Source organism: Phasianus colchicus, chromosome 1 (assembly GCF_987193195.1).
Source record: "Phasianus colchicus chromosome 1, bPhaCol1.hap1.1, whole genome shotgun sequence".
Lineage (NCBI taxonomy): Eukaryota > Metazoa > Chordata > Aves > Galliformes > Phasianidae > Phasianus > Phasianus colchicus.
The window spans coordinates 419,472-446,028 of record NC_143436.1 but is presented as its reverse complement, the minus strand read 5'-3'; the positions used below and the strand labels follow the sequence as shown (position 1 = coordinate 446,028).

Here is a 26,557-nt window from a genome sequence, read left to right as displayed (position 1 = left end):
ATTCAGAAGGTGGTGAGGCACTGGAACAGGTTGCCCAAGGAGGCTGTGGATGCCCCATCCCTGCAGGCATTCAAGGCCAGGCTGGCTGTGGCTCTGGGCAGCCTGGTCTGCTGGTTGGTGACCTGCACACAGCAGGGGGTTGGAACCAGATGAGCACTGTGGGCCTTTGCAACCCAGGCTATTCCAGGATTCTATGATTATGGCATTTGCTTTGTGTCCTTTGGAAGAAATGCTTTTGCTGTTCAGGAGTTTCAAGTCATTACTATGAGTGAGGCTGACAAATACGGGTTCTGATGGGGAGGATTTCACCTTTAGCCAAAAAACAGCAGCTTCGCCACTTCTAAAAGCCACAGATGGATCTCCCAGCCCTGCAGAGAGGGATCTGCAATGGGCACAGGGCTCACCCCACTGCCACCTCCAGACGTGCCAGGAATGGCCACCAGCACATAAGGGAGCATCCAATCCCCAGAGGAGGGAATGGGCAGGGAACAACCCCTGCACTCCAAGTTGGGCAGGGTATGTTTAGCTGGGAACTGCACAAGGAACCACAGCTGCTCACCTTGGGCTTCTTTGATTTCATTCACTGCCTATTTTCCCAGAGACAGAAGCCAACTTCAAACAACAACGATGTCTGCTAGATCTCAAGTACCAAAAGCAGACTCACAGATGGGACACTGATTTGGTCACAGCACATTCCGGAGGTGGTTTCACCTCCCAGGACTGTCACGTAAGTCCTAATGGTTATTCCTTATCATGGGCAGAAATGAAGGATCTCTGGGGGCAGTGAGCACTGTGCTGTATCACATCAGTGCAAAAGGAACACAGGGAGGGACCACAGCTGTTATCTCCATTCTGGGGTGAGTTAAGGCCCTTCCACAGAGCCACAGAACAGCCCAAGTTGGATCACTGAGCACAAATCCCCTTCAGGGCTCAGCTGTCCTTGAAGGAGCTGGAAAGGTTTGGAGGCTTTGGCTGTTTCTGAGACCTTCTGCAGTACCCAGAGCTGCCAAACAAAGGATGAAAGACTTCCCCAGCAGACATCAGCACACAGACAGGACCTCGAAGCCTGGGAATGAGGCCATCCACTGAAAGGCATCATATTTCTAGATGGTAATAAGATTCATCTTTCAGCCACAGACTGTTTGAGGCTGGCAGGGACCTCCGTGTCCGCATGCTCCAACCTCTGTCCCATTGGGGACACACAGACCTGTGCCCAGCCCCACATCCAGGTGTCTCTGGAGATCCCCAAGGAGGATGATGTCATACCTCTCTGGGTCCCAGGGCTCCATCACCTGCACAGCACAGAAATGCTTCCTGATGTTCATTAGGAGCAACCTGTGTTCTAATTTCTGCCTGCTGCCTCTTGTCCTGCCACTGGGCACCACTGGCAGGAGCCCGGCTCCATCCTCTCTCACCTTCTTTCAAGTATTTATGGGTGCAGATGGGATCCCCCCTGAGCCTCCCTTCAGGAATTTGTGTACACGGACCGGATCCCCTGAGCCCCTCTGCTCCAGGCTCAGCAGCCCCAGCCCTCAACAGAGCTGCGCCGCACCCTGCAGCATCCTCATGGCACTGCAGTGGGCTCTCTCCAGTATGCCCACATCTCTCCTGTACTGGGAGCCCAGCACTGAGCTCAGTGCTGCTGAGGTGGCTGCGAATAGGAGCAGATCCCCTCCCCCATCACTCAGCTCTCGGTCAGCATGGTGCCCACCAGGACCTCGGGTCCTTCTCCACCACGCTGCATTCCAGCTCGGCGTCTCCAGCAGATTTTGCTGGGGGTGGAGGGGAACTTCCCTTGGCTGTCCATGAGCGACGTGAGGAACGATCCTGAATTCAGAAATGCTTTGGGCACCGCCTGGGTCCTCCCTGCTGCAGTGACTGAACAGCACAGGTTCTGCCCAAAATTCAGGAGGCAGTTTCCTCCATGGAAAGCTCTGTGCCTTCCTCCAGGCACGAAGGTTGACCAGGACCCCCAGGACTGCCATCCCCTCCCCCCACACACCCCGAGCCATGTTATCAGGCAGACTTGGGCTGACTGCTAAGGCTCTTTCTATTCCTCCCCGTTCCTCCAGCGCTGCTCATTTAGCTCACTGTTCAGTCTGCTGAGAAACTTCTGGTCTTAGATCATCTCTGCAGAACTAAACGAGAAATCACCTGCTAACCAGAGCCAATTAGCGGCAGCGTCACACTGCTCGGGAAGAAGCAGCGATGGGGGAGCGGCAGCCACTCGCATTCCTTTGCTCAGACAGCGGCGAGAGAGCAGCGCTTGGCTAATTAGCAGAGAGCACTATTTAAAGCCGGAGCCCAGGAGCCCTCGGGTCAGATCCAGCGTCCGCCAGCAGCGGCGGGAGCTCAGCAGGTTGCAGCAGTGGGATGGGGATGGTGTGCGGTGCTGCTCTGAGCCTCGTCCCTTCAAGTCCCAACACCTCTGCCTGACTGCGACCGACGACGCGCCCTGAGAAGACGGAGCAGAACTGGAAACCCTCAGGAGGCAATTAATTAAAAGCTTTTGTCTCCCCTCATATAACCACAGATATTGATTTGCTCTTTAAAGCGCTCTGCGCGCATCCCAGCCAGTAAAACACCCACGGAGGTGGTTGGATTGGTGCCTCTCCGCCCTGACAGCCAGAAGTGTTTTATATTACTGGGTTGCTCCATCAGATCTTAAAGAGCTCTATCAGAAAGACAAAATGCAGTTTTATCGGTCAACAAAGAGGATAAGGGGATTTCTGAAAATTATGCCTTTAATCCTGCCTATCCTGCAAGATCACAGCCCTCCAGAATTTGGACAGCCTGTCTGATAAGTCAAGCAAATGCAGGAGCAGCCAACGGCGGTGCATTAGCATGCACCTCACCCCGGCAGATCTTCTTCACAAAGGGAGGAGGAAGGCTGGCTCTGCTGGAGATGCACCACAGGAGCACAGAGGCTGCAGAGAGCTGCAAAGAATTACCAAACCCACACCCAGCAGGAGATGGGTGCAGGGATCCAGGAGGATGCACTCAGTCCACTGCTGACCGAGCCAAACACTTCAAACATTTTGCTCTATTAAGGAAAGAAAAAGCGAATCATGAATCATTCCAGCAGTGTCTCCTGGTCAGTGCCACCCAGGAGTGACAGGAGGTGATGAATTGGTCCCTACTGCGCACGCTGGGAGCATTTTGGCCACTGAAGGTCAGTGGCTTTGTGATGCCTGGGGATGGAGGAACCTGAGCAGTGCAGAACGTGGGAGCTGCTCTGTAAAGAAGGAAATCATTTGCAAAGATTACGACTAAGAAATCTTTAACATTCTGGCTGCTGAGTCTTTACAGAATCACAGAATCACAGAATTGCCAGGGTTGGAAGGGACCTCAAGGATCATGAATCTCCAACCCCCCTGCCACATGCAGGCCCAGTCAAAATCCGGTGCCCTAAACATGGCATTTGGCATCCACAGCACACAAACTGTTTTGGGATATGAGTTCAGCTCCTCATAAACTGATGTTCACATGCACTGAACACAGCACCCAGAAGGACACTTCCCAGAAGGCCATCCCAGCTGCCACAGCACCCACTGAGCACCACTGCTCCACGGCACAGATCTGCTCTGACACAACGGGTGCACAACTGCTGGCTCAGCAGCTCACAGCTCGGCTTCACCAAAATCACCTTGGGGAAATGGGCACGGGTGGGACAGGAGCAGGAACCAGGGCACGGCACAGCTCCCTAGGCATAGCACAGCTCCTAGGGCATGGCACAGCTCCCTGGGCATGGCACAGCTCCCTGGGCATGGCACAGCCCCTAGGGCACGGCACAGCTCCCCAGGACATGGCTCAGCTCCCGAAGGCCTGGCACAGCCCCTAGGGCATGGCACAGCTGCCCAGGGCATGGAACAGCTCCACAAAGTATGGCACAGCCCTTAGGGCATGGCATAGCTCCCTAGGCATAGCACAGCTCCTAGGGCATGGCACAGCCCCTAGGGCATGGCACACCTCCCCAGGACATGGCACAGCCCCTAGGGCATGGCATAGCTCCCTGAACATGGCACAGCCCCTAGGGCATGGCACAGCTCCCCAGGGCACGGCACAGCCTCTAGGGCATAGCACAGCTCCCGAAGGCCTGGCACAGCCCCTAGGACATGGCACAGCTCCCTGGGCATGGCACAACTCCCCAAGGCCTGGCACAGCCCCTAGGACACGGCACAGCTCCCAAGGACATGGCATGGCTCCTAGGGCAAGACACAGCTCCCCAGGACATCGCTCAGCTCCCGAAGGCCTGCCACAGCCCCTAGGGCATGGCACAGCTGCCCAGGGCATGGAACAGCTCCACAAAGTATGGCACAGCCCTTAGGCCATGGCATAGCTCCCTAGGCATAGCACAGCTCCTAGGGCATGGCACAGCTCCTAGGGCATGGCACAGCTCCTAGGGCATGGCACAGCTCCCCAGCGCACGGCACAGCCTCTAGGGCATAGCACAGCTCCCCAAGGCCTGGCACAGCCCCTAGGACACGGCACAGCTCCCAAGGACATGGCTCAGCTCCTCAGGACATGGAACAGCTCCACAAAGTATGGCACAGCCCTTAGGGCACAACATAGCTCCCTAGGCATAGCACAGTTCCTAGGGCATGGCACAGGTCCCCAAGGCCTGGCACATCCTCTAGGACATGGCATAGCTCCCCAGGGTATGGCACAGCCCCTAGAGCATGGCACAGCTCCCCAAAGCATGGCACAGCCTCTACTGCCAGAGGGGAAGGAGTGTCCTCAGTCAGAGGGTCTCATTTTGGGATGGTGCTGTGTGGAGCTGGCAGTTGGACTCCATGATCCTTCAGGGTCCTTTCCAACTCAGGCTTTTCTATGATTCTGTGAACCATGAGAAGAATGAGTCAGGATGCTGACATCCTGGTGGGATGCTGTCCATGATCAGCCGAAAGCAATGGGAGCACTGCCACCCATTCCTGCATGGACCAAACACTGGGGAACTGGTGTGTCTCAGCACCAATGAGGGTAGCTACACTGCAGGGTGCTGCTCAGAGGCTGGAAGGCACTGGAGGGAGCAGGTCTGCCCCCAACAGAAAGGGGATGGGGTGGCAGTGCCATAGGCTGGAATCGGCCCAATGGGGTCCTGGGCTGCCAGGAGGACCCCTGGCATCGGGCTGGAGGGACACACGTGCGTGCAGTGCAGTCCCAGAGTCACTGCTGAGAAGGAGAGCTCGTCTCGGAAGTTTCCCTGAAACTCAAATGAATTTTCTATTCCCTTGGAAGGAAGGATGTGTCTGTGTCAGATGCCAAATCAAGGGGATTCTTTGTGTAGGAAGTGTAATTGATTCCCATTTATTCCGCATCTGTATTTCTTAAAAAAGGAGCTCGTGTTGAGTCATGCGCCGGGCAGGCGCTTTGTGACGCCTCCAGCAGCGGCACCTGGAAGGGCCACGGTCTGTCCTGCTGCCAGAAACACTGTGCCACCGTCTGGCTTAATTCGGGATCCGAGCAGCGCAGGCAGACACAGCTCGGGTAGATCACAGAATCATAGAGTGGCTTGGGTTGGAAGGGACCGCAAGGATCATGAAGCTCCAACACCCCTGCTGCATGCAGGGACACCAACCAGTGCAAGAAAGATGCAGAGCTCTTGGAGTGGGTCCAGAGGAGGACAACTAAGGTGGTCAGAGGGCTGGAGCAGCTCTCCTATGAGGAAAGGTTGAGGGAACTGGGATTGTTTGGTTTGGAGAAGAGAAGGCTCTATGGAAACCTCATTGTGGCCTTCAGTACTTGAAGGGAGCGTATAAACAGGAGGGGGAACGGCTGTTTGTGAGGGTGGATGGTGATGGGAAAAGGGGGAATGGCTTTAAAGTGAGACAGGGGAGGTTTAGGTTGGATATGAGGAGGAAGTTTTTCAGCCAGAGGGTGGTGAGGCACTGGAACAGGTTGCCCAAGGAGGCTGTGGATGCCCCATCCCTGCAGGCATCCGAGGCCAGGCTGGATGTGGCTCTGGGCAGCCTGGGCTGCTGGTTTGTGACCTGCACACAGCAGGGGGTTGGAACCAGGTGAGCACCGTGGGCCTTTGCAACCCAGGCCATTCCATGATTCTGTGATTGCATATTGAGGTTTCGTATTTGAGGGATGAGAGATGGTGGTGCAGAAGAACTCTACAGGAACCCATGGGCACCTGGGTGCTCTGACCCCACAAAGTGCCAGCCCTGCCTGGGAGCACAACCATGTGGTCACACCGTGCTCTGACATTGCTTTAATTACTAAAGTAATCACAGCCATTTCCAAACTTCCGACAGCCAAAGAGCCCTCCGAAGGCTCTATCTGTGCAGAATTACCATCAGCACAAACAGGAGCTGTGGTGCAGATGGGCTGCCAGGAGCCCTGCGTGGCTTTTGGAGAAGAGCATCCACGCAGGGTGCGAATCTATTCACTCCTCAGCTTATTCAGCACCTTGCAGATGAACCACTCGATTCGAGCCACACGGAGCTCGTTGTGGAGCACCACACGACTGCTCTTAATATCTGTGAGTGCAGAAAGTCTAACCCTCAACGTGATGCCATAAGGATGACTGACGACGAGCTGTGCACATGATTCGTAGCTTTGCGTGGAGGTGTGAATGGCACTGAATACAAACAGGGAAATTTGCAAAAAGCAAAGCCAACGTGACAGCTGAAAAAGTGAAAATGTTGCCACCGAGGCAAGTTATGGAGTGGTCCATCAGCCCCATCCCTGCAGACACCCACGGGCAGGGGATGGGGCTCTGAGCACCTGATGGAACTGTGGGTGTCCCTCTCACTGCAGAGAATGGGAGCAGATGGCCTTTAGAGGGCCCTTCCAACCCAAACCATTCTGTGATTGCTAAGCACCGAGATGAACAGATTCGTGAAACACAAGAAGAATTCTTAGTGATTCGTGCCCCATTTGGTAAGGTGGCAGCCCTTGTGGGACCCTTCCAAATGCTGGGGAGGGTCTCACGTGGAGCAGTGACATGTGAGGAATGGGAGAGGGCAGCTGGAGGCAGCTTTACAGGAGCTGAAGACCAAGACCTGCAAGCAAATGCTCTGAGAAATACCCCAGCAAAATGCAAAGCCATATCTGAGGAGCAGGGAGGTAAAATCCAACTGCATGGCTGAGACTGCATGAGAGCACACGAGAAGGTGCAGACTAGAAGGATGTGGAGCAATTAGAAACCAAGGAAAAGGCAGCAAATAAGATACCCGTATTGGAAAGATGTGGTCCTTCTACATCCCAGAGGAAGCAGCTGCTGGGATTTAACATAACACAGAGGGCCTCCAACTAAAGGGAAGAAAGCTGGTAGATGCAGAACAGCACCTGCCTGGGGATGCTCACACTGGAGGGGTGAAGCCAAAAAGAGACAGGACAGAAGCTGGCCATCAGATATACAGCTGCAGAGAGCAGTTGCACAAATGGAACTAGAAAACAAAAAAACCCCAAGCTAAGGCAAATGTTCCTCTGCACAGGAGCTGACAGTCAAAGGGATGAAATAAAAGAACCAGAATTGCCCGTTTTTAATGGAACTGCTGATCCAATGGGCCCTGGGAACTGGGTGAGACACTGGGAGAAGGTGTGACACAAAGCACCTGGGAAAAGGCAAATGCACTCCTGACCTTGTGCTGAGCAGCGAGCATGGCAGAGCTCATAATCTTGTTAATTGGGAGATGTTAGTTAACAGTGACCCCAGCATGGTGAGGCTCGTAATGCTGCAGGCCCAATGGAAGCCAATGAAGCCACCACCACTGCACCCAGTTTAATAAAACTCATTAAAACTGATTTTGGCAGTAAGAAGTGAGAGTGGTCAGCTGAAAGCAAAGGCACCTATGACTGGGCACCTTGTGGGCTCAGATATCCCAGGAAGTCTTGGGGAAGGCAGCAGGGCTGGGAGCAATGGGGTGAGGAAGGCTCTACAAGAGCCAGGCAAAAAGACAAAGCTGTATTTCAGAGAGGAATAAAAGCCTGAAACAAAACAGAATGAATCACGCATCCTTTAAGTTAAATGGGGGGGAAAAAAAAAAAAGAAAGAAAGAAAGAAAGAAAAACAAACTCACAAACAAACAAAAAAATGAACCAAACCAAAAAGAACACCCACGAAAATGGAGCTGCAGGAACGATGCGCCTGAAAACCAATGCGTCATTTTTCAGAAACATCCAGAAAAGAGCATTTACTGGGAACTTAAAATGACCAATGGATAACCAGGGATACAAGAAGTGCTCAAAATAGGGAACGAAGCCAAAAACTGATGATGATGTTCTCAGGAGATGGGACAGAGTCTGACGCTGTGCCCGCAATGGGGATCCTCCTAAGCCCGGAGCTCTGAGAGCCAATGGATGAACCAACCAGAGGAGGTGCAGTGTGAGGAACCTCAGTGCAACCCTTCCTCAGATCAGCTCTGAGCATCAGAGGCTGCCAAACAGGCCGTTAACCCAAGATATTGGGTTAAATGGACCTTTCCAACCCTCTCATCAGCTTCACGTGGCTGCATGCGCTCACGGCAATGCTCAAAGGCCACTCTGCCTCTCCTCATTTCCAGCACTGCTCAGCACTCTGTAACACAGTTCCATAGAATTATCTTCCCCTGCTCAGCACCGTTTGACCCAGTGCAACTTTTTATCTTGCAACCAAACAAGCATTGGGGCATCATTAAAAACATTTCAGTTCTTCTGAGTTGCAGAATGAAAAACTGGAATGAATCAAAGGTCCGCAAAGGAGTGTCTGTAATGTCTCCCGTGAAGAAATTGCCACCCACTGTAAGGAAATCCCGCTGTAGGGAACCTGTCTGAGCACATGGGGGTTCCCAGAGGTCCCCTCCAAGCCCTTCAGCCCTGTGATTCTGGGAAAATTAACCCAAACCAAACCAGGAGCACTGGAGTGGAAGCATCACTGGTGAAATCAGCCTCGGCAGATACCTGTATGCTCACTGATGAACTTAGGATTCCTTGCTTTAGAATTGCCTTAGATTGCTCATTCTTTGTGCTCCTATTGCAAGAACTTCCCTTGCAGCTTCTAGGGTCACTTTCTACTTTCCAGATCCATATGGAAGAATGATTCCAACTCACACCTGTGCCAATATCCACTGTCTCTCGCAGCATCACAGAGTGGTTGGGGTGGGAAGAGCCCCCTGGGTCCATCTGGTCACCCACTGCCCCAGCAGGGACACCCAGAGCTGTGTCCAGCCCCAAGCCCAGGTGGGTGTGGGGATCCCCAAGGAGGACACCCCACAACCCCTCTGGTCCCTGTGCCAGGGCTCCACCACCTGCACAGCACAGGGGTGTTTCCTGATGCTCAGAAGAAACCTCCTGTGCTCCAGTTTGTGCCCAGTGCCTCTGGTTCTGCACTGGAACCACTGACAGAAGCCTGGTTCTGCCCCTCCCTTCAGGTACTTGCAGCCTTTGCTGATGCTCAGTCCCACCTCTGCCTCCAGTAGGATAAGCAAGCCCATTTCCAGTGCCTTTGTAACCATTAACCTTGCTGCAGGGACGTGAACACAGAAGGAAAAGCAATTCCTTTCAGCTATAGGACTGTGTGTGTGGGGATGCTATGAATGCCTAAAGAAGAGACAGCTTCAAAAAGGGATCAGACAGTCTCCAGGTCTGGCTAATGGAGACACTCAGACACTGGAATGGAGGTGTTGGTGCCCCATGCCTTCCAGTGTCCAGGAAGCATTTGGACAATGCCCTCAGCAATGCACTTCAACAGGTTAGCCCTGCAGTGGTTGTGCAGTTGGATCAGATGGCCTCTGAAAGCCCCTTCCAATTGAACTATCCCATCCCATCCCATTCTAAATTAAGTTTTAAATAAGATCTTAAGAGGATGTTGGACAATGCTGTCAGCTCTTGCCCGTGCATCACACCGATTCTGGCTGTCATTTTCTGATTAATGTTCCCAAACATCTTCCCCTATTGTTTCCAACAGAAACAGACAGGGCAACTATGAATTCACAGTAGAAATCTGTTATCTTCTAGACACATCTTGCTTACATTTCCATCTCACTTGCAGCTTTCCCATTCTTTAAATCCCCCCTGACATCCCAGCCCTCCTAAGCACAGACTTTGTATCATCAGTGGAGCCCAAGCTCCTGATGCCAAGGACACCAGAGATCACACTGAAGACCATTAACAGCAGCAACACGAGATGGCTTTTCCTACCAACCTCCTTCTGTTCCAGCAGTTCCCTTTCAGCAACCCACTGCTCTTGCACATTCGGACCACTGCTTATTTACATCACAGCTCTGCATTAACGCCACATTCTCCAGGAGAACCATCTGTTTAATGCAGGGCACTACATCAGATATCCTCTATCACACCAACAGATTACATCCACTGTGTTCACCTTTCCTGGGGAGCTGTGCTTGGATCCAGTATTTATCCAGGAGGTTTCAATTTAGCGTCGATAGAAAAAGATGCACAAGCTCCTTAAAACCTGAATCATGGATCATGGAGATAAAGAGCAAGCTACAGTAAATCATTCTGACAGACAGAGAGACAGACAGATAGAAAGAGAGAGAGAGAGAAATGCAAATATATAGAGATATGTGAAGGATATGCACATATAAATGTGTGTACACATATCTTCACAGCACTGTAAACATCAATGCCATTTCCCATGGGAGAATGTTCCCTAAGCACTTCTCCATGGGGTGCAGCAATTCCACTCAGTGCCTCAGCCTTGGTGGAGCCAATTCCCAAACCTCCAACACATTCCAGGTATGCTTTCTTCTGCCATCAGGCAGGGCAGCATCCCATTCCATCTTGTCCCATCTCACCCCATCCCATCCCATCCCATTCCACCCCATCCCATTCCATCTTGTCCCATTTCACCCCATCCCATCCCATTCCACCCCATCCCATCTCATCCTGTGCCATCCTGTCCCATCCCATCCTATCATATCCCATCCTATCACATCTCATCCCATCCTATCCCATCCCATCCCACCCCATCCCATCCCATCCCATCCCACCCCATCCCACCCCACCCCACCCCATGATCCCCTGCCTTCTCCATGTGCCACTGCCCCAGCTCTCCCTGCAGCCTTTGATCCAGGCTGGAGATGCTCATGTCCACATGTTCTGTCCCTGCACAATGGGTCAGCTCCCTGGCAGAGCTTTCCTCCCCACATCTCGTGCTGCACCCGGGACCTTCCACTTGCTTTCACATGTAAGGAGCTCCTCCTCTCCTTTCACACCTTCTCTCACACCACTGTCTCACATTCCACATGTGGTCACTGCCCTCTCACACACCATCACTGCTAACCATGACCTCCTGTGCTGTCCTCAGGAACAACTCTGCCCCACACTCACTCACTCCTACCAATGGCAAATTGCAAAGAGACAAAGGGTGACACAAAAAACTGGAGTCCACTTGCCATCCCCAGGTAGAATCATAGAATAGCCTGGATTGAAAAGGACCACGATGATCATCTCGTTCCAATCCCCTGCTATGGTTGCCAGCTACCAGACCAAGATGCCCAGAGCCACATCCAGCCTGGCCTTGAATGCCTCCAGGTAGCTGTAAGCACTTGGGACCACCTCTCGGCTGCCCATGGGCCTGCAGCCAACCCAATGGCTTGGCCAAAAAGCACATCAGACCTTTCACAAAACACAATCACAGATTCAAGCAGGACCTCTGAGATCCCCAAGTCCAACCCAAAGCCATCCCACCATGCCCACTACCCATGTCCCCAGCTGTCACATCCCCACGTTCTTGGGCACCCCCTGGGATGGGGACCCCCCATTGCTCTGCTCAGCACCGTGTGGATTTCACCACGTCCAGAGTGCAAATCAGCTCAATATAGGAAGTGAAGCAGAATGCCACGTTCAATTGGAAGTATGTAGGGAATTTAGATGAGCAGATTATAAATATACAGGCTGGAACTTAACCGAGGGAAAGACACTGCTTATCAGCAGCAGCAATTCTCCAAGCAGATTGTCGCCACTCTATCTATTCTTTGTCTTTGACACAGCCTTCAGATTGGGATGCTGATAAGACCCTCCTGCACCAGCAACAGCCGTTTCCTCATCTGAACACAGGGGACTGTCAGTGTGCAAACAGCTCCAGCCTCAGCCATCCTCCAGGCCTCTCCCCTCCATCATACTGGGAAAACTGGGCGCGGATCACGCCAGCATCTCAGCACCCAGAGCCATATCCACAGCAAATCGTCTGTCAGCACGATTGGTATCGCCTGAATTACGGCTGCACCCCAGCAGACAAATGAGCCAGGAGCAAAATAACCGGATTTAAAGATGTCACAAAACATCACTTCCCTGAACTGCCTCAGCAGGGAATCACACACGGAGCCTTTCTCCCCGTGTGGACAAGGAATGCACTGAGCTCCTCCTGCGTATCCTGCGCAGCTGTGCAGCCACCTGCCCTGCAGGACACGTGGCTGTTCGTTTCTGATGGATGGGAAACAGGAGCTGCACCTTTAAGAGATGCAAAGGAAACAACTTAATTTAATATATTCCAATAATGAAAACTCCGCTGGAGTATATTAGGCAACTGGAATGGGGATGTGATTGAATTTCAGAAACTGTTCTTGAATACGTGAATTACATTAGGAGGAAGAGCTGATGGAAAGTGCAGTGTGTGGCAGGTACTCAGCGAGCAAGAGGACCTCCAGAGCATGCCAATACCTTACACCCGACACTAGAGGAAAGCAGAGGGGACCTGTGGCCCTTCTGTTTCATTTTCCCCCCTGGGAAGCAGCCCACAACCACTCCCAAAGGGCCGTAAGCTGCTGAAGGTCTGTTCCACTGCTAAGAGGGACTCAGCTGCAAGCAGTACAGGAGCAGCTTGTGCAAAGGGATGGAGGAGCCCACAGGGCAGCAGAGGACACCTGCATGGGGCTGTGGTCAGCCTGAAGGCAGTGCTGGTGCTGCAATGAGGGGTACAGCAGTGTTTGTAGAAGAGGTCTTTGGGTTTTGCATCCAGCACAGCTCTCAGACCCTCAATGCAATCTGAGCTACATACAATCTGAGTCTTATCATGCACAGATGCATCCCCAGCGCTGCTGGGCTCCAGGACAGCTCCAGCTTGTTAGAGATGGGTTAGGAAAGTGCGATGCTGATCCATCCATTCCCTGCCCTTGTCAGGCTCCAGCTGCTGGAGACACAGGACTTGCTGGGGGCTGGAGAAATAGGCAGGCTGTGGCACAGCCCCGTACTGACGCTCACCAAACTTCAATTTGCACATTGCCCAAAGGCCCCTCAGACCAGCAGCTTCCCAGGGTCCAGATCTCAGCCCACCTCAGGCTACTCACTCCAACTACACAATGAGACCAATAAGCCAGAGCTCATATGACAGAAGTGCCCACGTGCTCCAGGAATGAAGTCTGTCAGCACCTTGACAGACTGCTCAGAGCCCATCTTCTTCTTTAAGGCATTCTCTGAACTGCCAATGGAGACTTGAGAGAGGAAACCTCAGAGATGAGCTTGAAGAAGTTCCACTTGACCACAGTTACAGACTCAGACCCAACAAAGCAAGCAGTGGCTCTGCAAGCACCAAGAGGTGCACAGCCCCAGGCAGGGATCCCACACTTTGGCATCGTGTAGCTGAATGCAGACAATTCATTTAATACTTGCAGCTGCACTGCTTTGTGTTTGTCTTTGTGGTGGCCTACCTGACACCTTTCATGCACTCAGCCCTCATCAGTGTATCCATTTGAATCATAGAACCATAGATTCTAGAATCATATCCACCTGGAATCATAAATTCTAGAATCATATGCATCAGGATACCCGAAGAACTTTGCCTCTTCCACAGATGCAGAGGGTACAAAGCACACTTCCTCCCCCAGCTCAGTGATGAAATCAGAACGAAGCAGTTCCAGCAGCAGCTCCAGCTGCCCCATTCCTGACTGCCACCCCAGTATCAACATTTCAGCCTCACCCATCTCTCTCTCCATTTAGAAGCCTTTGAGCCCATCCTTAGTTCCATCAGCAGCCTCAATATGAAACCTCATCTAAAGCTTTCCAGAAAACCCAAATGTATTTTGCTCACCAAATTGCCTCCATTCACAGCTGCCAACACGTGCAGCTCCTCTCTCAGCTCAGCGAGGGAAGTCTCACTTTGCAAGAGCCATTGGTTCCTTACAAACAGGCTGTGCTACTCCCAACCCCAGCAACCTTTCCCTTCATTAACTGCAGACATCCCCATCATGCAAAGGATTTACGCAGTTCCCTCTGCAGCCCTTCTGGTGAAGGGCATCACGTTGGCACCCTCAGGCACTCTGTGCGCCAGCAACCAGAGCTGCCCTTGGCCTCTTGCAAGCGAGAGGCAGCAGAGCTGGGATGTCACCACTGATGTCCTGGGCTCCACCATTTCAATGCTGGCTCAAAGCTCTTGGGCACCTCAGAACTCGGCCTCAGCTTAACGAAAGCGTGATCACTCACTGCAACTCTTAATTATCCTCACTTAAAAAAAACAGAGGCCCATGGCACAGCCATCTCTTGTTTGAACATTCTGAATTCAACTTACAGAATGCCGTCAGATTCATAAACCTTCCATCACTCAAAACCATCTCTCCACAGCGATACCCGCAGGCCACGTCTAAATCGGTGCTCAGATCCCTGCTGGAGGTCTGGGATGCCTCGAGCAGCTCTCACAGGTCCCTTCCCATGAGACTCAGGATCCCTCTTGAACACACAGGCAGCGCATGGGCACACGGAGCCGTGATGCTCAGCTGGAGCTGTGTGCCAAAGCCACGCAGAGCCGCTCCCTTGCAATGCACACTTGGGCTTTGCAGTGCTGGATCACACCCAGGGCTGGTGCTGGGTTTTCCTCTGAGTGCTGTGAACAATGACAGCTCCATTTCTGACTGGTGCAGCCAGCAGAGCCCTCCTCTCAGCTGCCAGCTGCCAGCCCTGAGCTCTGTGCCACCGCCTCTCTGCCAGCTGCACCAACGTAGTGTTCCTCCCTGCCCATCCAAAGGAAACCCAACGAGCCAGGAGGCTGAGTGCCACCAGAGCCAACGCTGAGCCTTCCTTCTCATTCAGAACTTCAGAGCCACCCTCGCTCTCGGCACATGACTCAAGCAATCCTTCTGGGTGTAAAAACTCTTTATGGCCCACTCAGCTGCTCAAAGACAGAAGCATGGGCTCCCTGTCCCCATTGGTTCTGCAAATCAAATCCTGCACCAGCACTGCCAGCAGCTCCTTCCATCGAGTGCATCATCCACGAGGAAAGCTTCTTCCCAACTTCACGCTGACAGCAGTGAGAGCAGTACAGAGTCCAAAAACTACATTCATACTTTGCCTTGGGTTTCGATAAGAACTTAATACAAAGGTTGACTGCCTAAACGGAGACGAGACTCTGAAAATCAACACAGATGAAATGTGGGGAAACCGACAGCATTGCCTGCATTCAGACAGGACATCTGCCAAGAGAACAGGGCTCTGCACATCTGCACACCCCACAGCTACCCCAGCCTGGCCATGTGTCCCCACATGGACACAAAACACAGCACGTGTCCACTGGTTTGGCTGGAGCAAGGAGCTGGAAGTGAGCAAAGGAAAGAGGCAGGGAGGGAATGTGGGGCAGATCTCTGCAGCACTTGTGACTGTGGCAGCATTTATGGGACCCTCGTTTTGTACACTGGCATTTTATGTCCTCTGAAGCACTAACTCACCTGCTTGGTTCCCTGCTAACACCCATGTGAAAAACCAGCTTTCTGCCACGCTGGCTCTTATACAAAGATCACGTCTCCTCAAAGATTATATTGCAACTGTTTTTCCTCCACTTTTCCTCATTTCAAAAACTTGGGTCCATTTTAACTGACACAGAGCCAGAAGCAATGAAAAACCTGGGAAAGTTCAGGCTGGAAGATATTTCAACAGGAAGATTAAAACCAGCTAAAAGAATGCATTGCTACGAGCCAACCAGCTCAGGAATGCCACTGGCAAGATTTTGCCCACCATAAAGTAATAGCCCCATTAACAGGGAACAAATCCACTTTACGACAGCTGAGATTGCTGCCCAGTGTCAGCCATGCCCAACTCCAGGCAATACGAGCAATTCCATGCCAAGCCATACAGCGTGGTCGTATTTGGGGTGCACACACCATAAGCAGGGAGTGATATAAGGATGTCATAAACCCCACGCCATGGAGATAGCGATGATAATCCATTAATTGCTTCAGCCCAAGGTCACTCCATTGGCACACGCCAGAGAGCTCTGGGGGGTCCCAAATGCCTTTGGCACTGTTACAGGGAGACTTGGGCACATGAGTTATGGGCACATAAACATTAAACGGGGACATAAAGTCCTTTAAATATCAGACATTTGGGGCAGAAGCCCAGCCTCATAGCTGGGGCACCTCGGCACCACACACAGGCGCGTGGCCACGATGAGCCCATGGAAACAGAGGTGTGCCAGCACTGCAGCTTCAGGCAGTGATGCTTTAGGCTCAGCACCAGCAGTGCTGCTCCACTGCTCCTCCATCAGCCCAAAGCACACGGAGCTGCTCGGTGATGGGGGCAGTGCTGCCATGAGAAATGCACGAGGATAACAGTGGGGAGGGCATGGCTCAGATCACACCACCAGTCCTATGGATCCCCCAAACCAATGTGAAGTTGGTCCTCCTTCTTCAGCTCTGCCTCTGCAGAAATTATTTCCTTCTTTCCAACGTCTGTGAACAAAGAGATCACCTCCAGCCTGTGCTTCTTTGCAGTATTTCTCTGCTGTCAGCCTGCACAGCTCTGTTCAGAGCCGCCTGCCCGGTACTATCCAGACAAGAGTGCCACTGATTGACAGAAGCACTGAGAAATCTCCTCTCCTATTTGCTATTCTGGCCCTGATGCTGCCAAACCTCCTGTTTGGTTTCTGGCAGGATCTGCACCACAGGCACAGCCTCGGCACTGACTGCAGCATCCACGTGCTGCCCTGAGCCAACAGCAGCGCTCCAGAGCAGCACCCAGAGCTCGGGGCTGAGGTCATGGAGATGGCAGTAAGGATGGCAGCAGGGGGTTAGGGCACAGAGATGGGCTCCATGAGGCTGAGCAGGAGGGCAGTGAATGGTGGCAGGGCCAAGGGACAGTGCCTACAGCTGGGACTGCATGGCTCTCAGAGACGGGAGCAAAGCGCAGCGGTTCCACCAGCTCCTGCAATGCAATGACCCCCAGGAAGCACTCAGAGATCACACGTTGATGATGCCGTGGCAAACGATCGTGCTGAAGTCTTGGGGAAAAGCAGCGAGACGCTCAAGCCCATGTAAACAGCCATGAGCTGTGAGATGTGATGCATTGCCATCCAGAGCACAGCGCTGGAGCCAGCCCAGCATGCGCCAGGGCAGCTCACCGGAGCAGAGAACTGTGTGAGCCGCCTGCCTGCTGCAACAGCAGCTCCATACCTGGCAGGCGCCCGCTTGGGACAGCACCAACCACCTGCTCCAACCGTTTTGCATTTCTGTCTGCTTTCCAAGAGAGGACGGTGGGCTGCGGAGCTGCGTGGAGCTCATTGGCATTCAGGCCATGTCTGTGCTCCCAGCCCGCTGCTCAGAGCCATACGGCCGCTCACACCCCGCCAGGAGAGCGCATCGATGCCATCACTGGACCTGGGTCTTCCAAGGACACCCCATCCCCAAAGCCACGTGGGCACAAAGGCAGGGACGACCCCAGCACGCTGCGGGCACGAGGAGAGCAACGGGGCTGCATTGTGGGGCAGTCCGTGCAGTCGTCCTTGTGCCAGAAGGATGAAAAACGTCCATTACTGAGCTCAGCCCTGCTGAAAAGGCCCCGGGGGGTGCTGGTGGGGAGCAGCACCATGAGGCAGCATTGTGCCCTCAAAGCACAGAGAGCCAACTGCACCCTGGGGACATCCAGAGCAGCGCAGGCTCTGGACGTCAGGGGGAAATTCTTTACAGAGAGAGTGGTGAGGTACTGGAACAGCTGCCCAGGGAGGTTGTGGATGCCCCATCCCTGGAGGTGTTCAAGGCCAGATTGGATGGAGCCCTGGGCAGCCTGGTCTAGCATTAGGTGGGATGATTGGTGGTCCTGCATGTGGCAGGGGGGTTGGAGATTCATGATCCTTGAGGTCCCTTCCAACCCTGGCAATTCTGTGATTCTGCAGGCAGCAGGGTGAGGGAGGGGATCTGCACCTCTGCTTTGTGCTGGGACACCTCACCTGGAGCTGCGTGGGGAATGCTCAGCACAGGAGAGAGATGGAGCTGTTGAAATGCATCCAGAGGAGGGCCATAAAGAGGATCTGAGGGATAAACATGGGGAGATGGTTTCCAACTAACAGAAGGAGACTGAGGCTGGATGTAAGGAGCACCACTGAGGGTGCTGAGGCACTGCATAGATTGCCCAGAGAGGTGCTGCCCATCCCTGCAGACACCCATGCACAGGGGATGGGGCTCTGAGCACTGATGGAGCTGTGGGGGTCCCTGCTTATTGCAGGGAGTGGGACCAGATGGCCTTTACAGGGCCCTTCCAACCCAGCCACGGTCAGGAGATCGTGCCAACAGCAAGGCCAGGATGAGGAGCCCTTATGAGCCCTCCAGATGAAGGCAGACACCCCTTACAAGGTGAAAAGAGGAAAGGAAGACAGCTCCAAGTGGAAATATTCTGTGCATTGAAGAGCTCAGCTGGGAGCAGCACCGCAGGGAAAGACAGAGCGGGGCAGTGGGAAGGATGCTGGTGGCCCCAGGACAGCCGTGGGGTCCCTGACACAGCCACCTGCACTCAGACTCTGCCTGTGGGCATTAGCCAGCCCTGAGAGAACATCCTCAGCTGCCAGCTGATGGTTGACCCGTTGCAGAGCACAGGAAGCTCACCGAGACAAGCAGCAATCGCAATAAGGCACAAATTGTGAGAAATGAAGCCAAGGGTGCTGCGTGGCCCAACAGGATGCAAAGGAAGGCATGTTTCCCTCTGGCAGCCTTCAATGTCACCTCTCCTTCTGTGACACGTCCCAACCCATTGCCTGTGGTCCCCCACTTCCCATGGCCCCTTCCTCACATGGGGGCTGCCTGCAATGGCTGGGGAGCAGCACTCCACCCAGCACTGGCACAGCACAGCCACAGAGGCACTATTTTCCCTCCCTCTTTGTACATGCTGCTGTTTTGTTCTGTATTCTAACGAGTGATGCCTCATGAAAGAGCGGAATTCTTCATGGTGGAGCTGACAAGGAGGCCGGTGGGACTGCAGTTAATTTACAATCCCATACAGCATTTAGGCCGCCTGAATTCCTTCTCTGCAGTACGCATCACCCCTATTTATCAATAAACTCCATCAGACTTCCAAGCCTTGCAGTTTCCCCCATATAAAATAAGCAGGCTGGGGAGCAGCAACGCAGAGAAGCAGTGATGTTTTGCAAGCCTTGCTGACATCAGCTGTCACATCACTAACGCTGCTCAGGGCAATGTGGTTTCTCTTCTCAAACCTTTGTTTTCCTGCCAGTTTAGGGTCGAGAGGTCAGGAAATGAGTTCCCCTTTGGGACACGTTCCATCCTGCTCAGTGCACCGGACCCTCAGCAAAGGGCAGCAGAACCCACACAGACTCCATTTGGATGACAGCTTCACCTTGCTCCAGGTGCTCACATTGCCTTCCCCCAATTCAGATTCCCATTCTCAGCAGTCTGTTTGGTCCCAGATATTTTCCTGAACCTACTGCAGGCAGCTATCGTGCCCCAGGGAGCAGCTCCCCTCCCAGAGGTTTGGCCTCATGCAGCTCTGGTGGGATTGCCCCAGCACTTCCCACATTGCCCATAGGGATGTGATAGCTTCAGGTTCCTCAGGCCTTTCTGATGAATTTCCGTCATCTTTTTGAAATTCCCCTTCAGAAGTTGGCACGTTGAGTGCTGTCAGTCTCTCTCCTACCTCGAGATGCGGAGCTGAGTAAAGCTGTTGTCATTCACTATCCCACACTTTCAGAGATGTGGCTATTTCAGGGATCTCCATGCACAGACGGCGCAGTGCCACATGTGGCCCCTCCTGCTCTGGGGGCAGTGGCCCAGAAGGTCACCAACAGAATCATGGAATCAGGTTGGAAAAGACCACTAAGACCATCAAGTCCAACCCCAACCCATCCCTACTGTGCTCACTAACCTCCTCCCCAGGTGCAACAGGGCACAAACCAACCCCAGCCCTCACAGAACTACAGCATGGTTGGGTTGAAGGGACCCCCAGCCCCACCCTTGCAGTGAGCTGGGTGCCCCCTTCAGGCTGCCCAGGACCCCTGAAGAAGTTGTTACTGAGACAAACACACCCAGCATGGAGGTAATCTCACCTGAATGTTGATCAGATTCAATTTGTGTTTATCAGAACGGCAAAGGCGATCGCCCAGTTCCATTCGATGCACTGCATCGAGCACCAGGGGCAGCAGCACCTTCCAGGTGTTGCATGGTTCAGGTGCACGTTACAGCACAGCTCTGCCCCAAGCTGCTGCCCATGGTGGGTTCCTCTCCTCACGATGTGCTGGGGGCAGCTGGAGGGGCACCCCGGGGGGATACAAAGCTCTTCTGGCTCCTTCACCAACGAGTCGGGAGCTTGCTTTTCTCCCTAATGGAAGGTTCAACACAGTGACCTCCCAACGCTCCTTCCAATCCTCGTTATTCTGCAGTTCCTCTGCAAGCATCCCCTGTTTCCTGCACAAGATGCCCACTTGGACACTGGGGGGCCACCGCTCCTCCTCACCACATCTCTCCAAAGGAGCACTGACCAAATTATCCTTTAGAATTGTAGAATCATAGAATCACCAAGTTCAGAAAAGACCTCAAAGATCACCCAGTCCAACCATCCACCTATCACCAGTATTTCCCATTCCACCACGTCCCTCAGTTCAACACCTAAACGTTCCTGGAACACCCCCAAGGGATGGTGACCTCCCTGGGCAGCCCATTCCAGCACCCAACCGCTCCTTTGGAGAAGAAGTTTTTCCTAATGTCCAGCCTGAATCTCCCCTCCCACCCCCCAAACAAGGCGTTACCTCAGACCACAGCACCACACCAGGAGCAATAGATGCTCCCATTCTGCTCTTCACCATCCTACCCCAAAAATAAAACCCCATATCTACCATGTGGGGCACAGCCCCATCTTGCTGCACTGATGTGTCACAAACAGTGCGCCCAGGGCAGAGCCTGCACACCACGGAGCTCCATGCTCCCAGCACCCCTAGGAAATGATTTTGCTGTGAGGGAGAGTCCGAATCTGCAGCTGAGATGCAGAATGGACTCAGATTAACAGCTGGCACTGAGCTGAAAAGCAAAGTGCAGGAGAGAATGAAACAATCTCTGGCCGTTTCTCCTCAAATCCCCAAGAGCGCGCAGAACAAATCAAATGGCTCAGAGCCTTTCAGAAGCTGTGAAGGTAAAACAAATTGGCTGAGGCACTTAATAAATAAATAAACAAAGCAGCGAGATAGCACTTAGGGCAAAGATCTCATTCACGGTGCTGAGGGGGAAATTGGCCTGGGAATAATGCATCGGTCCGCACAGTTAAACGTAATAATGTGAGAGAAGAGGTTGGGACAAGGCATCTATTTTATTAAAGCCCCCGAGGAGAGGTCACGATTATTAGAAATAAGATCCCTGGGATGCAGTTGATGCAATAACTGCCGTTTTAGCAATTTCAGAAGAAGGATGTTTGTTCAGGGTGGCGAAGGGCCAGCAGTGTGCGGGGTGCTGCCAGCAAAGGACGCTCTCTGGGTTTCTGTGCACGGAGGAGAGGTGCTCGGTGTGCTCCCTGCCTGCAGCAGCCACGGGCATAGCAGCAATTTGCACTGCCTGCTGCAGAGATGCTCACGGCCAGGAGCAGAGCAGAAGGTGTTTTGGAGCACAGGTAGTGTAACCCCTGCTTCCCTCAGCGCGCGTCCTGCTCTGAGCACCACCAGCTGGGCTTGGCACACAGCTCTCCTGTGCTGCACCATCCGGAGCTGCCGTAGGGGATGCAGAGTAATGAGAGATGGCACTGAGCTGAGATGTGCTACCAGGAGTTGCATCTGGGATGCCCGGCCAGACCCTGAACTGTGCCTGCGACCACTTGTTAGACACGTGGTGCAGAAAACAGCCACAGGACACTCTGTGTGCTCCCATTCCGAGAGGCTGAGAACACGAAGGCAAAGCTGGCAGGGATGGCCACAAAATGGGAAGTGTTCACCCAAGGGAGGGAAGGATGAAGGGAAGGTGGGAGGGAGGAAAGGTGGATGGGAGGGAAGGAAGGCGGGAGAGAGGGAGGAGAGGAAGGAGGGAAGGCAGATGGAAAAGCAGGAAAGAGGAAAGGCAGAAGGGAGGGAAGGCAGGAGGGAAAGGAGGGAGGCAGGAGGGAAGGAAGGCAGGAGGGAAAGGAGGGAGGCAGGAAGGAGAGAAGGCAGGAGGGAAGGAAAGAAGGCAGGAAGGGAAGATGGGAGAGAGGAAAGGAAGGCTGAAGGGAGGGCAGGCTGGAGGGAAGGCTTCAAACACTACAGAAACTGCAAAACAGCAGTGATTGCTGTGGGCAAAACAGACGTATACACACCAGATAGAAAAATCCAAAAGGCACAATCACAAGAAGTGCCACTGCAGTGAGAAGCAAGGCAAACAAAAAAGCATTCTGCAAATTCACTGACAGCAAGAAAAGACCCCAAATTGCTGGAAATGGTTGGTGCTCTTTTGGGTAACTGCAGAGAGAGAGAGCTTCCAATGGATGAAACTAAGGAGACCAACTTAATGTCTGCTCATCGCTGAATCAGCCTTTAATGCAAAGATCAGTGTGAGATGGAATGCACCTTTGCAGGGGCAGAGAGGAAAGAGCTCACTTGGAAACCAGCAATGGGAATTAATTAATGTTGGGGTGAGCCTGACTGCACATCTAAGCGGGAAGTTTATGGGTGGACTGAAGCAATCTAAGAACGCTTAAGCTCATCCTTGAAGGATCATGTGATACAGAATGTGTCCCAAAAGCGTGGAAAAGCCTGGGAAAGCACAAGGTTTGGGTTTAAGCAGACCCTGATAAGCTGAAGGTGCTCCATCTGTGCAGGAGACATCAACTGCAGCAGGATCCAGATAGGGAAACACTTGTTATGGAGTGGTATTTGAGGGAGGAAAAAAAAAAAAAGGTGGAGGCTCTCACATGCGGGATGTGAGTCACACATCAGACATCTCACGGAACGCAGTATTAGCAGCTATCAAAACCACAGCCTGAAAAACACGCAGCGTCATCTGCTGCTGCGTTGTGCTGCACCTGCACCACAATGCTGCCAGGAGCAGCTCTGGGACAGAGCTGTGGGTACAAACAGTCACACGGGGCTTTGCAGACCCTCAGAGCTCTGGGAATTTTGGGGGGGATCACAGCCATCTGCACCACCAACACCTCCCCAGGGCAGCTCCCAGCCATGGGCTCAGGGGACAGCGCAGCATCATTGGGGATGCTCGGAGCGAGGCTGCCCCAAACCCTATGGGGTGCATCAACCCCCAGCTCTGCCCCGTGCCCATACACACAGCATCGCTCCTGGAAAATGTGAAACACTGCAGCTGAACGACTCTTCCCTTAAATTATGTCTGCCAGCCTGAATATATTTGCAAAACAAACAGAATTTTGCTGGCGGTTTCCTCCCTCAGAATAAAGGATTTGGGAACACATGCTGCAGCCATGGATTTTTCTTTGTATTTATTCTGATTAAAATCTGACCCAGCACCAATTTTCCTGCAAGATTTCGGGGGGAGATGTGAGAGGACTCCATGTGTTCATGGATGTGTTGTCACCATGTTTTCCTCTTGGAAAAGAAAACATCACTGGGAACTGAGCACTGAGATGCGATAGGGATCATAGAATCATAGAATTGCTCAGGTTGGAAAAGACCTTAAAGACCATTGAGTCCAACCACAACCCAACCATCCTACCCAACTCTAACAGCCCTCCACTAAATCATGGCCACATCCAAACAGTTTTTAAACACATCCAGGGATGGTGACTCAACCACCTCCCTGGGCAGCCCATCCCAGTGCTTAACAACCCTTTCTGTAAAGAAGTTCTTCCTGATACCCAACCTAAACCTCCCCTGGCACAACTTGAGGCCATTTCCCCTCGTCCTGTCACCACTGAGAAGAGACCAACCTCACTCTGCTGCAATCACCTCTCAGGTACTGGAAGACAGCAATCAGGTCTCCCCTCAGCCTCCTCTTCCCCAGACCCAACATCCCCAGTTCCTCCAGTCTCTCCTTGCAGGCCATATTCTCCAAGCCCTTCCCCAGCCTTGTTGCCCATCTCTGGCCCTGCTGCAGCATCTCCACGTCCTTTCTGTGCTGAGGTGCCCAAAACCTGAACCCAGCACTCGAGGTGGGGCCTCACAGTGCTGAGCACAGGGCAGGATGACTTCCCTGCTGCTGCTCACCATTCCTGATCCCAGCCAGGATGCCATCGGCCTCCTTGGCCACCTGGGCACACTGCTGGCTCACACTCAGCCCACTGTCCATCAGCACACTGAGCTCCCTTTCCATCAGGTAGCTTTCAGCCATTCCTCCCCAAGCCTGCAGGGTTGCTGTGAGCAAAATGCAGAACCCCACGCTTGGCCCTATTGAAACTCACACAGTTGACCTTGGCCCATCCATCCAGTCTGTCCAGGTCCCCCTGCAGTGCCCTTCTCCCCTCAACGCTCCCTCCCGACTTGGTGTCGTCTGCAAACTTACTGAGGGTGCACTCAATCCCCTCGTCCAGATCATTAATAAAGATGTTAAATAGGAGTGGCCCCAGCACTGAGCCCCGGGGGATACCACTCGTGACCAGCTGGATTTGACCCCATTGACCACAAGTCTTTGTGCCCGGCCATCCAGCCAGCGTTTCACCCAGCGGGGCGTGCGCCCAGCCGAACTGTGGGCAGCCAGCTTCTCCATGAGAACGTTGTTGGGGACAGTCCTGATGTTTGGGACCGGATGATCTTGAAGGTCTTTTCCAACCCTGGTTCTTGTGTGACAGTGTCAAAGTCCTTACTGAAGCCCAGGTAGATCACATCGACAGCCTCACCTCCATCCACTAAGCGGCTCACCTTTCCATAGAATGAAATCAGGTTTGTCAGACAGGATGAGGTTCCCCCTTGTCCTGGTGCTGGACGCACCGAGCAGAGCCTGGCCCCCTCCTCCTGACCATCATCCATCCATCAGCACTGCTCAGATCCCCCTCAGCCTTCTCTCCACCAAGTGAATGGGCTCCCAGCCTTCAGCTTCAACTCATTGCTCTACATTCCTCCCATCACCAGGACAGCTTCCCCAACCTCACCTCCCGCACGCCAGGCTGAGCCCGGCGGCTGCACTGTGCGTGTTCCACTTGCCCCAAGCTCAGAACCTCAGAATATTCCTATCCCTACAGAAATACACAAAAAATGGAATAAAACATTTTCTTAGATGCACATCATTAAATGCAGATGGCCAGGAAGGATCAGCTCCGCTCTTTCCGTGCCCCAGCCCAGGCAGTAGGCAGAGGATGGGCAGAGCTGCTCTGTGTGTCCCCAGGGCTCCCGGCGCTTCCAGGAGGAGCTCCAGAAGCACTGATTACAAAAGCCCACAGTGTGATGTCCCTCACCCCGACCTCCTAATGCTTCTATAATCACACCATGCCCCTGCGTAGCAAGCTCCCGAGGCAGTGAATTCCAGAGCTAACTGCAGGGAAAAGCACCATCTCATCCTGGTTTTCAATTTGCTTGCCATTAATTCCACTGCACGCTCTTTTTTCTTGGTGCCACGAAACAATCAGAAGTTCCCTATTTCCCTCTCACAAGCCGTTTCATATTCCCAATATTTTTAACTTTTTTTCCTCCCATCCGTGTCGTTTCTAAGGTAACAATCCCGCTCTCCTAAATCTTTCTTCAGAGCAGAGGATCTTTTCATGGCTATGAAATTCCTGGCGATGGTTTTCATGGTGTGCATGGAGCTCAGTGTGTCCCCAAGCACTCACAGGTGCCAGAACAGTTTCTGACCACAGCACCGGGCTGTTCCCATCTTCCTCCACCACCTCCTGCAGTGATGTGGTCACCACACTTTGTTCTGAAGCTCACACTGAGCAGAGCTCCCCAATGAGCTGCATAGGAAACAACCTGCAACCTTGCTCCAGTTAAACTGTTAATTAGGAATCCTACTGACGACCTGTGTCGTTCAATTCTTTGGTTCCTCTCGTAGCTATTTTGCATTTATTCTCCTTATTTTTCATTTACTGACATGCTTCTGTTTCCCGGATTCCTTCAGATCACCTCCAAGACTCTCCAAGCTGTATCTGCATGGTGTTTAATGTAAAGAGCTGCCACCTGCAGAGGGACTCTTTGCTGCCCAAGCCTATTCCCTGCTTGCTCATTAGCAAGCACAGGGACAGCCCACAGCTGGCACCCACTCTTCGGTCTCCACACAGTGTTGGAGTTTCCCATTGCACCCCCCAGCACACATTGCTTTACACCAGGCATGGCTGCAGTTCGCCTCTCCAACAGAGGATTTCATTAAGTAAAGCCTGAACCCAGCCTACACCAAGAAGCCTTCTCCTCAACTCCTGCTCTACAGCAGCACTTTACCAGGGAGGTCTCTGCCTTAAATCAGCCCTCGTGCCTTGGTTCCACCCAGAGGCAGAGCAGCAGCAGAGCTGGAGTTGGCGCTCATGGTCACTGGGTGACAAGGGCGCAGCAGGA

At 53.0% G+C, this 26,557-nt stretch overlaps 1 protein-coding gene across 5 annotated transcripts in view; it reads right to left on the bottom strand.

The window, feature by feature from the left end:
- The window catches only part of SHANK3 (SH3 and multiple ankyrin repeat domains 3), a 290,023-nt gene that overhangs the window by 160,429 nt on the left and 103,037 nt on the right, over window positions 1–26,557 (bottom strand). The gene's annotated exons all lie outside the window — the stretch shown is intronic.